The 15069-nt window shown below is 43.2% G+C and overlaps 1 protein-coding gene across 11 annotated transcripts in view; it reads right to left on the reverse strand.

The window, feature by feature from the left end:
- MKX (mohawk homeobox) overlaps positions 1 to 15069 on the reverse strand; it is a 168733-nt gene that overhangs the window by 64588 nt on the left and 89076 nt on the right. The window lies entirely within an intron of this gene.

Genomic DNA, 15069 nt, shown 5'->3' on the forward strand with positions numbered 1-15069 from the left:
CATACGCGTGTTTTCCGCATGGCATTATATGGCTTGAGGACTTGATCAGAAAGATCAACTCCCCCCATATACCGATTGTAGTCCAGAATACAATCGGGCTTGAGGACCGGTCCCGCGGTACCTCGCACAGGGACAGGGGTGCTGCCATTCCCATGAATTGTGGTGAGCATAAGGACATCCCTCTTGTCCTTATACCGGACCAACAACAGGTTCTCATGGGAAAAGGCACGGGACTCACCCCGGGGGATAGGAGCATGTAGGGAATGATGGGGCGGAAGGCCTCTTTGATTCTTCCGGACTGTCCCACAAGCGACCGTGGATCTGGCGGCGAGGGATGAAAAGAGAGGGATACTAGTATAAAAGTTATCCACGTAAAGGTGGTAACCTTTATCTAGCAATGGGTGCAAAAGGCCCCAAACGATTTTCCCGCTAACACCCAGAGTGGGGGAACAATCTGGGGGTTCAATGCGGGAATCTCGTCCCTCATACACCATAAACTTGCAAGTGTAACCGGAGGTACTCTCGCAAAGTTTATACATCTTCACGCCATACCGCGCTCGCTTGGTCGGGATGTATTGCCGGAAGCTGAGTCTCCCCTTGAAGCTGATGAGCGACTCATCAATAGAGACCTCCCGCCCCGGGACATAGGCCTCCCAAAATCTGGCCCCGAAGTGATTGATGACCGGCCTGATTTTATACAGGCGGTCATACGCGGGATCAGTTCGGGGGGGACATGCCTCATTATCAGCATAATGCAAACATCTCCGAATGGCCTCGAACCGGGAACGTGTCATGGCCATACTGTAGAGGGGTGTCTGGTAAAAGACGTCCCCACTCTAATATTGCCTGACACAGGGTTTTTTAACTATACCCACATGCAGCGCAAGGCCCCAAAAGGTCCTCATTTCGGCTGCATCGACTGGAGTCCAGCCGCCGGGTCTAGCTAAAAGTGAGCCCGGGTTAGCGGCGACGAACTGTTGGGCGTACAGATTCGTCTGTGTAACCATCAAATTAACAAAGTCGTCACTGAAAAAATGACCGAAAAAGTCCTTTTCAGTGAACCCGGCGATGTTAATTTTGATTCCTGAGTCGCCAACAAACTCAGGAATCACGGGCTCGTGGTCCGCTGGCTCAGCCCAGTCAAGTTCTCTGACGAGGTACCAGTGACCTTGGCAGGGGGGCTTCACTAGTATGAGCGCCAGGGGGACTCATACTAGCATGGGGCACAGGCTCAAGGACAGAGGAGGTTTGCGGCACCGCATTGCGGCGAGTTCGCCGCCTTGGTGGCTCATCATCTGAACTAGATGATGAGGAGGACGATGAAATAAGGAAGGTGGGGTCTTCATCGTCCTCTGAGATGCTTTCAGAGTCGGAGGCAATTAGGTCATATGCCTCCTCCGCCAAAAACACTCTGCGGGCCATTTCCCTACTCTAATGGGGATACGGGTATGTGTGTGTGGGGGGGGGGGAAACTTTATTGGTGTGTGTGCTGCGTGTGGTGTGGTGCGATACTACCTCCCTAACCCGCCCTAACCCGCCCTAGCCTAACCTAACTAAACTAACCCGCCCTAACAGAAAAAAATATAAAATAAAAAGGGGACTTTTAAAAAAAAGGGGGACTTCTAGCGCAAAAAAAAAACCCTGCACCAAAAAAATAAGCGTTTATCTAATCAGTGGTGTGCGCACTGATTAGCGCTTGTGGCGGCAGGGGGCGCAGAAGTCAGTGGGGGGTCCAGCCACTCAGCCCAGGACAGTGGCTGGTGGCTTGTTCACAGACCCCCACACAAAAAACCTGAAAAAATAAATAAAAAAACGCTTTACCCCGAAAAAAATGCACCCGCCTGAACCAAAAAAAAAAAACGCTGATCAGTGATAAATCACCGACAGCGGTGGGACAGGCTGCACACACAGGTACGGTCCGTCCACACAGTACACGCCTGCTACTGGTGGCACGGACCGCCTATGGGTGCAAAAAAAAATCCGCGTTAACCGAAAAAGGTGCCTACCACAAAAAAAAGCTGATCAGTGATAAATCACTGACAGCGGTGAGGCACGCCGCACACACAGGTACGGTCCGGCCACACAGTACACGCCTGCTACTGGTGGCACGGACCGCCTATGGGTGCAAAAACACGCTAGAAAATCCGAAAAAAAGCGCCGGCACCACAAAAAAAAAACGCTGATCAGTACTACGGGACTGATCAGCGGCGGGTGGGCTTTAACAAACGGTGGCGGACCGCTCTTTTATAACTAAGAGGGTCCGCACACACGCTTAGTGAAAAAAAAAAAAAGATCTGCGCCAAAAAAAAAAAGGCTGACGGCAGACCGCAGCGACCCAGCAGGGCCGGGGTCACGCAGCTAAAGGTGCTACGGACCCACGGACACCCACTGAGGTACGCCGAAAAAAAAAAAAATTAAAAACTATTTTTTTTTTTAACCCTAACCTGTCCCTACCTAATCTAAAGCTATCCCTGGGATTTCTGTGCCAAGGGGCCACAGAAAGGGGGCAAGGGGCACTTTTTTTTTACTGAGGGGATGGTGGGCAGCACGGGGCTCCGTCCTGCACACCAGATCTCTGTGGAATGGTGGGCAGAACGGAGCAACGTGCTCCTAGCCCACCAGATCCCCTCCCATTATTATGTGATTGGTGTGGCCACTTTGGCCACCCAATCACAACTGTACTGAGGGGGTGGCCACAATGCCAGCCCCCAGTACAGCATGGATGGTGATTGGTGGTGTATACTACACCACCAGTCACCATCTATATTCAGGTCACAGGGTCACACGTGACCCTGATGACCTGGAACCGCTGCAGAACGCCGGTTAGTAGTTACCGGCGTCCTGCAGCGATCGCCGGTATAGGAGGTCCACCGGACCTCCTCCGGCACACTGCCGGGATGTCTGCTGATAGAAATCAGCAGACATCCGGCTCCGATCCCCGCCCGGCGAGCGGCGGGGAACGGAATCGCAGCGCATCGCTCGTCTGAATTGACGAGCGATGCGCCGCGATCGCCGACATGGGGGGTCATCATGACCCCCCCTGGGCGATATGCCCCGATGCCTGCTGATCGATTTCAGCAGGCATCGGGCGCCGGCTCCGCTCCAGATGGTTGCGGGGGGCCGGCAAAACACATGACGTTCTCATACGTCATGTGTCCTTAAGGACTCGGACATGGAGACGTATGAGAATGTCATGTGTCCTTAAGGGGTTAAAGTGGTTGTCCAACATAAGGTGACTTTAGCAACTAGGTGTCATACAGTAATGGCTTACTAAGGATCTGTGCTTTTGTTGGTGGTAAATGGCCATGTCCTGTGTCCCCATCATGCTGCTGGCTTGCATCCCTGAGACTACAGTCTCCAGGATCCTTTGTTTCAAGGTGGGAGGTGCCTTATTTCCCTCCCACACATTGTTCACCAAACCCATTGCAGCACAGCCACACACCCTTGATCACATGACTCTCGACCTCCCCTGATACACATGCCGTGGATCTGTGTGATGATGAATGCATATGTGTGCCGATAACATAATCAGGGGGCTAGCTTCACACATAACAGAAACAGCAGTTAAGCCTCAATTTCAGCACTTGTGAGTATTTGAGTATTGCTTTGAGAAAACACTTATTTTATAGGATGCCAAAAAATTACTTCCAGGGAAAAAATAAGACAAGGAAATTTGATATCAGCCACCAAACACATGTAAGTGAAGTATATTAGTTAATAGACTATCTCTGCTGCCCCTGTCTTACAGTCAAAGAACCACAAATCCCAGAATATTCTTTTAATGGGTTGTGTCATCAGGTATTTCCTTGTCTATATGCCCTGTACGGATATAGACATCACCAAGAGGGTCCTCTACTCGGACCCCCAGTCTAGGAGCAATGGTGGAATGCCATTAAAGGGGTACTCCGCCCCTAGACCTCTTATCCCCTATGCAAAGGATAGGGAATAAGATGTCTGATCGCAAGGGGGTCCTGCTGCTGGAGACCAGCACGATCTCCCTGCTGCACCGGGCGTTTGTTTAGAGCATCGGGTGCAGCGCCGGAGGCTCGTGATGTCACAGCCGCGCCTCGCTCATGACATCACGGCCACGCCTCCTCAATGCAAGTCTAAAGGAGGGGGCATGCCCGTGACGTCACGAACGGGGCGTGACAGTGATGTCCTAACCTCCGCCCTGCATTGCCAGTCATCCGGCTTGGAGCGAAGTTTGCTCCTTGCACCAGATGTCTGTGATGCCGTAGCCGAGATAGCAGGGGTCCCCATCAGCAGGACCCCCGCGATCAGACATCTTATCCCCTATTCTTTGGATCTTTGGATAGGGAATAAGGTGTCTAGGGGCGGAGTACCACTTTAAAAACAGCATTTCTTGTTCTGGCAGACTCAGGTTGTCCCTGCATTTAACAGAACCCCATTCATCTGTATGGCGGCTATGTTATACTACATTTCAGCAAAACTTTAAGGTAATGTAATTATCCCAGTAATAACAATCTTGGGATGTGGGGAATTTCAAATTCTCCACTTTTGCCCTGTAAATCAGTCAGTAGACAGCCAGTGGACTTCACCCAAGGCAGTAGAACAAACGTGGAGAAGTCCAGTATTCTAGCCGTAGACAACATTCTTTACTAGAAAAAAAGACAATATGGTGAAAAAGTTACAAAGATACAATCCCTACCGGGAAACATTGGATCCAAACTCAATACAACCTACAATTCAACCTATGACAAGTAAAACAGTGACCAAAATCCCACTCCTACCGTCACAAAACTTCTCGGACAGATGGGTCGTAAATACCAAAGTAATATATGACCTAAAGAGAAATTTTGCTTTGGAAAGACGACTTCTGGTAATCTGGTTCTAACTAAAAGTGAAAAGCTCTAAGGGTGAGTGATGTCATAGATAATTGATTGAGACAGTGGCTGCTGCTATTACCAAGGATTTTCTGGGCAAAGAAAACTGAAGTACTATCCCAAAAATTTCATATTTTTATTTCATTGCATTTTATTTTCTTGGAAATCTGTCTTTCAGATGGATATTTTCTAAACATAACTGAGTTGTTTCTTTTTCCTGGGGAGAAAAAAGCAGTTTATGCCGAAGAACTGATCTTGCCGGCTAGAAGGTCATCGTTGAATGGATCATCAACATAACTAAAGCATATCTGTAATTTTTGGTAATATTTCAGGATAAGTGACCCTGTGTGTGTACATGAGGAGCAGCACTATTTATGGCCATTATTTATATAAGGTATATATAGTATTTTTTTTAGCAGATTTCTGCTCTGCAGGCTTTATCTCTAACTTTCAGTTCTCCTAGAGATGGCGGGAAGAGCTCCCTCCTTCCCCCTTCATAGACTTCTACTGTTTGTGTTGCAGATATAGGACAAAGCTAAGCTGATTTTTAGAGAAAATTAAAGGGGTACTCCGGTGGAAAACATTTATTTCTTTTTTCAAATCAAATGGTGCCAGAAAGTTAAACAAATTTGTAAATTAAAATGTAGGTTTGGAGAGGCTCTTGTCAATCAAATAACTATACGACCTGGGCTACCCAATTATATCACCTATACCCAAGGTGATGGAAATAGTTAAAATGTAAATATGCCCCAATTTACTTCTTATTTAAATTTGTAAATTACTTCTATTTAAAAATCTGAATTCTTCCAGTTCTTATCAGCTGCTGTATGCTACAGAGAAAGTTGTGAAGTTCTTTTCAGTCTAACCACAGTGCTCTCTGCTGACACCTCTGTCCCTGTCAAGAACTGTCCAGAGTAGAAACAAATCCCCATAGCAAACCTCTCCTGCTCTGGTCAGTTCCTGACATGGACAGGGGTGACAGCAGAGAGCAATGTGGTCAGACTGAAAAGAACTACACGACTTCCTCTGGAGCATACAGCAGCTAATTAGTACTGGAAGGATTAAGATTTTTTTTAATAGAAGTAATTTACAAATCTGTATAACTTTCTGGCATCAGCTGATTTGAAGAAAATAGTTTTTCACTAGAGTACCCCTTTAAAGCAGCAGAGTTGGGAGGCTTGATAACAGGAGAAAGAAGCATTTTTATCTGATAAGATATATAACAAAGTTTCTTATAACCCCTTGGACTATTGAATTATGCAATGATAAAATGATAGTGCCTGTTTAAAGGGCTACTCCACTGGAGAACATTTTCTTTTAAATCAACTGGTGCCAGAAAGTTAAACAGATTTGTAAATTACCTCTATTAACAAAAATCCCAATCCTTCCAGTACTTATCAGCTGCTGTATGCTCCACAGGAAGTTCTTTTCTTTTGGAATTTCCTTTCTGTTCTGATCACACGTGCTCTCTGCTGACCTCTGTCTATGTCAGGAACTGTCCAGAGCAAGAGAGGTTTGTTATGGGGATTTGCTCCTCCTCTGGACAGTTCCTAAAATTGACAGAGGTGTCAGTAGAGGTGTCAGCAGAGAGCACCTGTGGTCAGGCAGAAAGGAAATTCAAAAAGAGAAGAACTTTCTGTGTATTATACAGCAGCTGATAAGTACTGGAAGGATTGGGATTTTTTAATAGAAGTAGTTTACAAATCCTAAATTAACTTTTTGGCACCAGTTGATTTAAAAGAAAATGTTTTCCAGTGGAATACCCCTTTAAAGGGGAACTTTGCTGCTCAGCGTTTGGAACAAACTGTTCTGAATGCTGGAGCCGGAGCCGGGAGCTCATGACCTCATAGCACCGCCCCCTCATGACATCAAACCACGCCCCCTAAATGCAAGTCTATGGGAGGGGTGTGAACAGTTTGTTCCAAACGCTGAGCAGCGGAGTACCCCTTTAAGGCCACAGTTTTAGAGTACTGGTACTGCTACTGCAATAAATGCACAATTCCAAAAATCTTTACAACTTATTATAAATCTTTACAACTTATGTATTTTTCTGCAGAAATGTAGGTGGACACGTACATACACATGTAAATAAATAAATATATTTGTGTTGTTTCCTTTCTAGCAATACCTGATAAGTTATACCTGATAGTTGTAACACAATCATATGCAATATAATAGGGCCATACCCCCAGATGGAAGGCGCTTGGATTGCCCACTTATGGGCTTACATGCTACATTTTCCCGTGTTACCCCATAGACCAGGGGTCTCCAAACTGAGAACCTCCAGATGTTGCAAAACTACAACTCTAAGCATGCCCGGACAGCCGTTGTCTTGCTAAGAGTGGTAGTTTTGCAAAATCTGGAGGTCCACAGTTTGGAGACCACTGCCATAGACTATTAATAACACAATTCATTCCAGGGACGTGCACAAACATTTTGGGGGGCAGGGGCTTAAGTAGAAAAAAGGGCACTTCACATTATTAAAAAAAAATGTCTGTAAAAACCTTAAATATGTAAACACAATACAATTCCTAAGGTAAGGGACCGCCGGCAGTCATGTCAGCTGAATGGGACCTGCATGCCCCCCACCGAGGTCTCAATCAGTGAGAGCATTATTGGGCAGGTGCATTAAAAGGGCAGGGGCTCAAGCCCCTTTTTGAGTCTATATGTGCACATAGGGTTGGGCGGTATGGCCAAATATGTGTATTGGGGTATTTTTGGAACTTATGGCGGTTCCACGGTATATAACTGTATTCCCCCTCCCCCAAAATTAATTATTAGCCTAGCGCTGCACTGTCCCCATCGGGGTGCTACTCACGTCACCTGTAAGCGTTGCTCTCCTCGTCCTCCTGTTTGTTGCGGCCGCTGGTGCTGACACTCTATAGCTGTATCCCTATGCCCGGGCTGCAAAAGGTAAACAAAATAAACTAACGCATGTTCCGACGTCGGCCTTACGCTGGGGACGTGAACGTCGGACAGCCGTCAGCCTATCACCGGCCGAAGCGATGTTCCACCTCGGCTGGTGATAGGCTGAGCCCACTGTCATGTAAGATGCCGGCTTCTTACATGACAGTGCGCTCAACCTATCACCAGCCGAGGCGGAACATCGCTGCGGCCAGTGATAGGCCGATGGCTGTCCGACGTTCCATTCCCTGGGAAGCTGGTCCGGACCGACGGGGAAGGTGAGTTAAAGTTTATTTTGTTTACCTTTTGCAGCCCGGGCATAGGGATACAGTATAGAGCAGTGGTTTGCAATCTGCGGACCTCCAGATGTTGCAAAACTACAACTCCCAGCATGCCCGGACAGCCAACGGCTGTCCGGGGATGCTGGGAGTTGTAGTTTTGCAACATCTGGAGGTCGAAGACCACTGGTATAGAGTGTCAGCGCCGGCGGCCACAACAAACAGGAGGACCAGGAGGGCAGCGCTTGCGGGTGACATATGTAAGTAGTAGCACTGGGCTGATAATTAATTTGGCGGGGGGGGGGGGGGCAGAACAGCGCTCGTGGGTCACATATGATTAGTTCCCCGATGGGGACAGCGCAGCGCTGGGCTGATAATTCATTCATTCCCGAGGGGGAGGGAACAAACCGGTATGGGTTAAAATTCATATCGTGCAGCACAAAAATTTCGGTATTCAGTATGAACCGGTATACCGCCCAGCCCTATGTGCACATCCCTGATTCCCTCTCCCAAGCTACTCACATAAATGAATAATGTTTCAGCTTAAATGAGGTATTGCACTTGGTATCTACTACAAAAAAAATTACATAACTGCACCGTTGTGATGGGGAGAAACAGAAATAGAATTGGAAAAGTCAGTAGTGTACATTACAGAATGGAGCAGAGAGATGAAATTTCCAGCCGACAGGAAGCAGTGTCCTTCCACAGGAATGTATTGGCTGGACTCTGTCATTCCAAGAAAGGGCTTTACCAAACGGCGATACCCATGTTGCTGTGTGCTATTTCATCACTAAATAACAATGTACAACCACTGAGTTCTACACAAGAAACGAAATACAAATATTTATGGTAGGAAAAAAAAGGCAAAAACAATATAAATTGGATCAGCAGAGTACCGTGGTGTAAAGAAAAGTCTTAAATGGGGTTATCCAGGAATAGAAAAACAGAGCTAATTTCTTTCAAAAACCGCTCCCTGTCTGTCTCCAGGTTGGGTGTGGTTCTGCAGCTCAGTTCCATTAAAGTAAATGGAGCCAAGTTGTAAAACCACACCCTACCTGGAGACAGATGGGGAGCTGTTTTTGAAAGAAATGACCTGTTTTTCTATTCCTGGATAACCCCTTTAAGACACTAAACATGCCACGTCTCCTGACCTGGCTGTTTTTGTAAAGCCTTGCATTCCCATGAAATAGTAATTTTGGAAAAAAAATTCTTATAGCTCTGTGTTTTGCCATTGTTCATGCTAGGAATGTATGAAAAAATAGCCAACAGGGAGTTACCAGTTGGTGGCGTGTCCTACACTGTTTGAGATTATCCAATCAAAACTCACGTACAACTCAGAGACACACCCCCAGCTAATAAATATTTACTAAGACAAACAGGTCTGGGGAGGTCACAGCATCTCTTAAATCAGCAATTCAACAAATCCTTCACCCAAGAAAGGGAATTCCCATCTCTGAACATGGTGTCATTTTTAGCCCCCAAATTCAGTGCAAAGATTTAAAGAGGTACTACGCCCCTAGACATCTTATCGGGATAAGATGTCTGATCGAAGGGGTCCCCAGCTATCTTTGCTACGGCACCCCAGACTTCCGATGCACGGAGCGAACTTCTCTCCGTGCCGGATGACTGGCGATGCCATGCAGAGACTTGAAATGTTACGGTCATGCCCCACTTGTGATGTCATGGCCACGCCCCCTCAATGGAATTCTATACTATGGGAGGGGGACTGATGGTCTTCACGCTCCCCCTTCCATAGACTTGCATTGAGGAGGCATGGCCGTGACGTCATGAGCGGGTGTGACCGTGATGTCACGAGCCTCCGGAGCTGCACCTGGTGCTCTAAACAAACGCTGGGTGCAGCGGCGGGAGCCCCGCGGTCAGATATCTTGTCCCCTATCCTTTGGATAGGGAATAAGATGTCTAGGGGCAGAGTACCCCTTTAAGAGTTGACAAGATGGCTGCCTAGAATCACCACTAGTAAAATTTCCTACATATTGCTTACTCTGTTTCCGCTCTAGAGTCTTCATGACCGGAGACAGTTTAGCATTTGGGATCTTTGTAGGTTTATATGGGTCTATTTTTAGAATTGTAGTTTCAAAAAGTGATATAAAAATAACCTTTTTTTTAATATACTTAAGTTATTTTTTCTGTAATTGTTACCCTATATGGACTCATTTGTGTTCATTATCATGTACTGTTGATTTTGATTTACTACATTTTTGGGATATTGCTCCAGGGTTAGTGTTCCAACAATGACTGGTAGAAGAGTGTTGTTGTTTTTTGGTAGTTATACTCTGTTATTTAAATTGTATATGTCTTGTAAGACTATTGTTATGGTAAAAGTTCAAAGATCAGAAAAAAACATTAGGTTAATTATTATTTGGTATATCATTATTTACACTATACTTTTTCACTGCCACTGGATAGTAAGGAAAATCAGCTCTCTAGGGTATGTTCAACATTTATGCTGAGTGAACATACCCTTTAAATAATCCTTTTTCTTTTCAATAATCCAACCAGATTGGTCCCTGTCCCTACAACCTAAATTCACCTAACAGTATATTTTGGAGTGTGGGAGGAAACTCATGCAACCCTGATAGTGTGTATATATACCGTATATATATATATATATATATATATATATATATATATATATATATTATTATAAATTTAATTTATTATATTCATTATATAAATAATGTATGTATATATATATATATATATATATATATATATATATATATTATAATTTATATATATATATATATATATATATTTTAAATATATATTGTAATTCTTGTTTTTTACAGAACACAGTAAGCTCTTAAGCTTCCTCTAAAGGCAGAAAAATGTTATGTTTCAAATCATATGTTTCAAATGCGGGGGGAATTTGGATCTCTGTATCAGTTAACCACTGTTCCAACCATTATAAAAATATAGAAGAAATGAATCAGCATAAAATGTTGATTTTATTTTGATTAAAAAAACAAAAGCGGAATTTACTTTCAGACACGTTCTGCAAAGTCCTCCACGTAGCTAAGTCAGTTCACAGTATGTTAAAGTCCAGTATATTGATGTAAAGAGACATGGAGGATGTAACTGTATATTATATTGATCGAATTCCCTGCCCAAAACTGCAAGCACATTATTAAACTATGAAACCCGATGTGGACGCGAAGACAACATGCAAGACTCGATTAAGGGGGAAGATTTATTAATCTTTGTGGAGCTGTTGCCCATAGCAACCAATCAGGTTCAGAGATGCCAACATAACAAAGCTCTTCTGGCCTTCTTCAGGCCCATGTAACTTTATGGACATATTTAGCATTTATAGGAATAGAAAGATCGTCCAGCTCTCCACCGCCGCCTCAGTGCACGGACTCGTGCGGACACCACGAGGATGAACAATTGAAAAGTAGAACAATGTCCAGCACAAAAGCACGATGCAAGATGAAATTTATTGTGGATACACACAGCAAACAGCAACACGGATCATGGAGTAGAGTACTCTACTCCATGATCCGTGTTGCTGTTTGCTGTGTGTATCCACAATAAATTTCATCTTGCATCGTGCTTTTGTGCTGGACATTGTTCTACTTTTCAATTATTTAGCATTTATGTCCGGAGTTTTGGTGGCATACATGCCAGATATACTTCACAAATATGATGTGAACATAGCCTTACACAGTCGTAGATCTCAACAATAAAATTCTGGTTACCTGCTGATACTACTAGTGGGTGCCTACGAACCTAAGGAACTTAGTAATTACTTAAGGAGAAATGTATTATTTGCAGTATTATTTTTATTATTTTCGGATTATTTGGGGGTCTAACTCCCAACAGCTTCACCGATTAGCTGTTTGCTAGGTGGGGGCTATGGCTTATACAGAGAATAGAGCTGGAAGCAGACAGCCCCATACATTCTGTAGTGGCCAAGCTGGGTTACTGCAGCTTAGTTCCTGTTGAATTAAAGGGGTTCTCCACCATAAGGTGATTTTAGTATATACCTGGCCGACAGTAATGGACATGCTTAGGAAGGATCTGTGCTTGTCTTGGGGCTAAATGGCTATGTTGTGAGATTACCATAACACTGTGGCTAGCTTTTTGTGAATTGTATTTCCTGTTTGACTTTTCTTTTTTTGCCTACAAATCCCACAATTCCATTTTCCTCCCTCCCGCACATCAGCCACCCCACCCATTGAAACATAAATGAGCTACATCCAGCAAAAGACCTGTGGTTTTCAATCAGGGTGCCTACAGCTGTTTCATTAGTTGCAGTTGATCTCCCTCTCACCAAGCGATCCCTCCACCCATTGAAGCAGACAAGCTCCCTGTCATCAGCTGACTAGTGAGTCAAGTCTCGGCCATATTGCAACGTGGGCAAAATCTGAGACAAAAGTCATTTTGTATGCTGTTAAAAATAAATAGTGGGGTGAAAATCACAGAATTGTGAGAAAACTGTCAGACACAGGTAAAGACACTATATTATGAACTACACTAACTCTTCAGCCCCTGTAGCATAGTCAAATAAAAAAAAATTCCTGGAATACCCCTTTAAATAAAGCCGAGCTGGGTTACTGCAGCCACTGAGTTGAACAAAGCTGAGCTGCAGTAACCCATCTTGGCCACTACACAATGTATGGAGCTGTCTGCTTAAAGCTCTGTTCTCTGTATGTGGGGGCGGTGCCATTAATCTGGCAAACAGCGGATAGGCAAGATAGGCCATTAATAATAGTTTTGAGGTGGGGAAACTGGAGTTCTGTATATATAAAAAATGTATATTTTAAAAAAAATATATAAAAATAATAATAATAATAATATATATATATATATATATATATATATATATATATATATATATATATATATTAAAATAAAACAGCACAGAATTTGCAGCTTATTTAGACTGAACTTAACTGGCTGTATGTTATTTTTACATTTTTTATACATCCAAGAAAAACAGAACAGTGATAATACACTATAAGATAACAGTGTTGTAAACTATGGAAAACATTTCATTTTACACATTGATGCAAACACAGTGTCAAATCTGTCACCTTTGTCTATAGGTTTATTTCCAGCACCACATTAGTAAATTTCCCTCTATGTGGCTAAGGCTGGTTTCAACAGATCGTAAAACCTTGTTTGCAAGGCCGGGAGGAGGCGAAAGGTGGAACTTTCCGCCGGGTGATAATGATCTTAGAAATTAAGGTCTGTTATAGAACAATTTACACATCAGATGTGTTCTTCAACAGTGTTTTTGTACATCGTTCCTGTGAGCTCACTGTCCAGACTCCAGACTCAAGTAATAAGTCCCAGATGAATTTATTCCTAGCAGAACTTGCTGGACCCACTGTAGTATAGTTCGTTAATTGCGTTAATTACGAACCACACCTATGTAACATTATCTGCAAGCTCGGAAATGGTAAAACTCCAGACTGGCACCTTTTCTGGGCTGTATCCGACTGACAGCATTTTATTCTACAGGAATCAATTCAGTGGTCTCAAACTGTGGCCCGGCAGATGTTGCAAAACTTCAACTCCCAGCATGCCCGGACAGCCAAAGGCTGTCCGGGCATGCTGGGAGTTGAAGTTTTGCAACATCTGGAGGGCCACGGTTTGAAGCCGCTGATTTAGTTACATGATCAGAAGAACACAAATGTAGAAAGAATACAAGGTACTAGTATACAGACAGTTCTAGTGTATGATCAAAGCCAATTTCTGGTATAAGTGGTCCCTGTGCAACATAGTCATAAGGGGAGATTTATGAAGCATTTTACCCTTGTTTTCATGGGTAAAATTGGCTCAATATTTTAGCACAGTGTGTTTTTTGCGACTTTTTTGGGACTGTTCATATACGCGCGTTCCTGTGTTTGGCTGTGCTACGTGTGTTTTTGAGTCGGGATTTTTGCAGTGGTCAGGAATTTATGAAAATGCAACTTTAAAAAAAAAAAGCGCAAAATTTGGCACAACCCCTTTAAAATGGCGCAAATCACCACCATAAAAAAAGTGGCATAAAAAACACACATTACAAAAACTAGTTGAAATTACTCATTAATATAAGCAGATCCCCTTGTTATTCGAAATATATATATATATATATATATATACATATACTAAACGGGATGGGTATTTAACTCAAGGACGGTGTGACAGCGATTTCAAGGGCCACTAAGCACTCCGCAGGCATTCTGGGTTGGGGAATATGCAAATCAGCTCATTAATTACATCACCTTTTCAGGTCGATGTTCCCTGGTATCAGCTTAGCTTCAGTTACGGAATATAAAAAGCTAATTGGGATATATATTTATATACACACACATGTGTGTGTATATTAATGTGTATATATATATATATATATATATATATATATATATATATATATATATATAAAATCAAAAAAGGAAGAAGCGGCACTCCAAAATAAGTAGAAAAATGGTGGTTTATTCACCCATCATTTCAATAGTGCTACGTTTCGGTCTTCTCAATCAGACCTTTTTTCAAGTAAATATATATATTTATTTATTTTTCCATAAAAAATATATAGCTAAAAAAATATTATTATTTTTTATTCGTAAACATTTTTAATATGGTTAGGATGGACATTTTTTTAAAATCTGGATATTTGGTAAAATTAAGTTTACAAACCATACTTGTTTACATGTTTATCCAAATTATTGTTTATCCAAATTATTACTTTGAAATTAAAATTACAAAGTTTATGGATGCAAATTAGATACCTTTTGTGATATGTTTGTTTCACAATTTTCTAATAGTTTATCAAGAAAACAGCTCATCAGAATCCCACCACTAGGGGTCCCCATACCTACTGGGACACTAACCAGTCGTGCAGCAGCCTCAGGTTTGTCCATGATTCATGAACAAAAGATGACTCCTGGACAAGGCTTCATGAGCAAGTGCACCAATCACATCTCACCACCACAAGGAGGGACACACCCTCTTCCCCTCCTCGCATTTATTACCCTATGAGCTAATAAAAAGATGTCAAATGAAATGTAAAATAAAGGACTTCACAATGAAGC

This window comes from Hyla sarda, chromosome 5 (genome assembly GCF_029499605.1).
Source record: "Hyla sarda isolate aHylSar1 chromosome 5, aHylSar1.hap1, whole genome shotgun sequence".
In the NCBI taxonomy this organism is placed as follows: Eukaryota; Metazoa; Chordata; class Amphibia; order Anura; family Hylidae; genus Hyla; species Hyla sarda.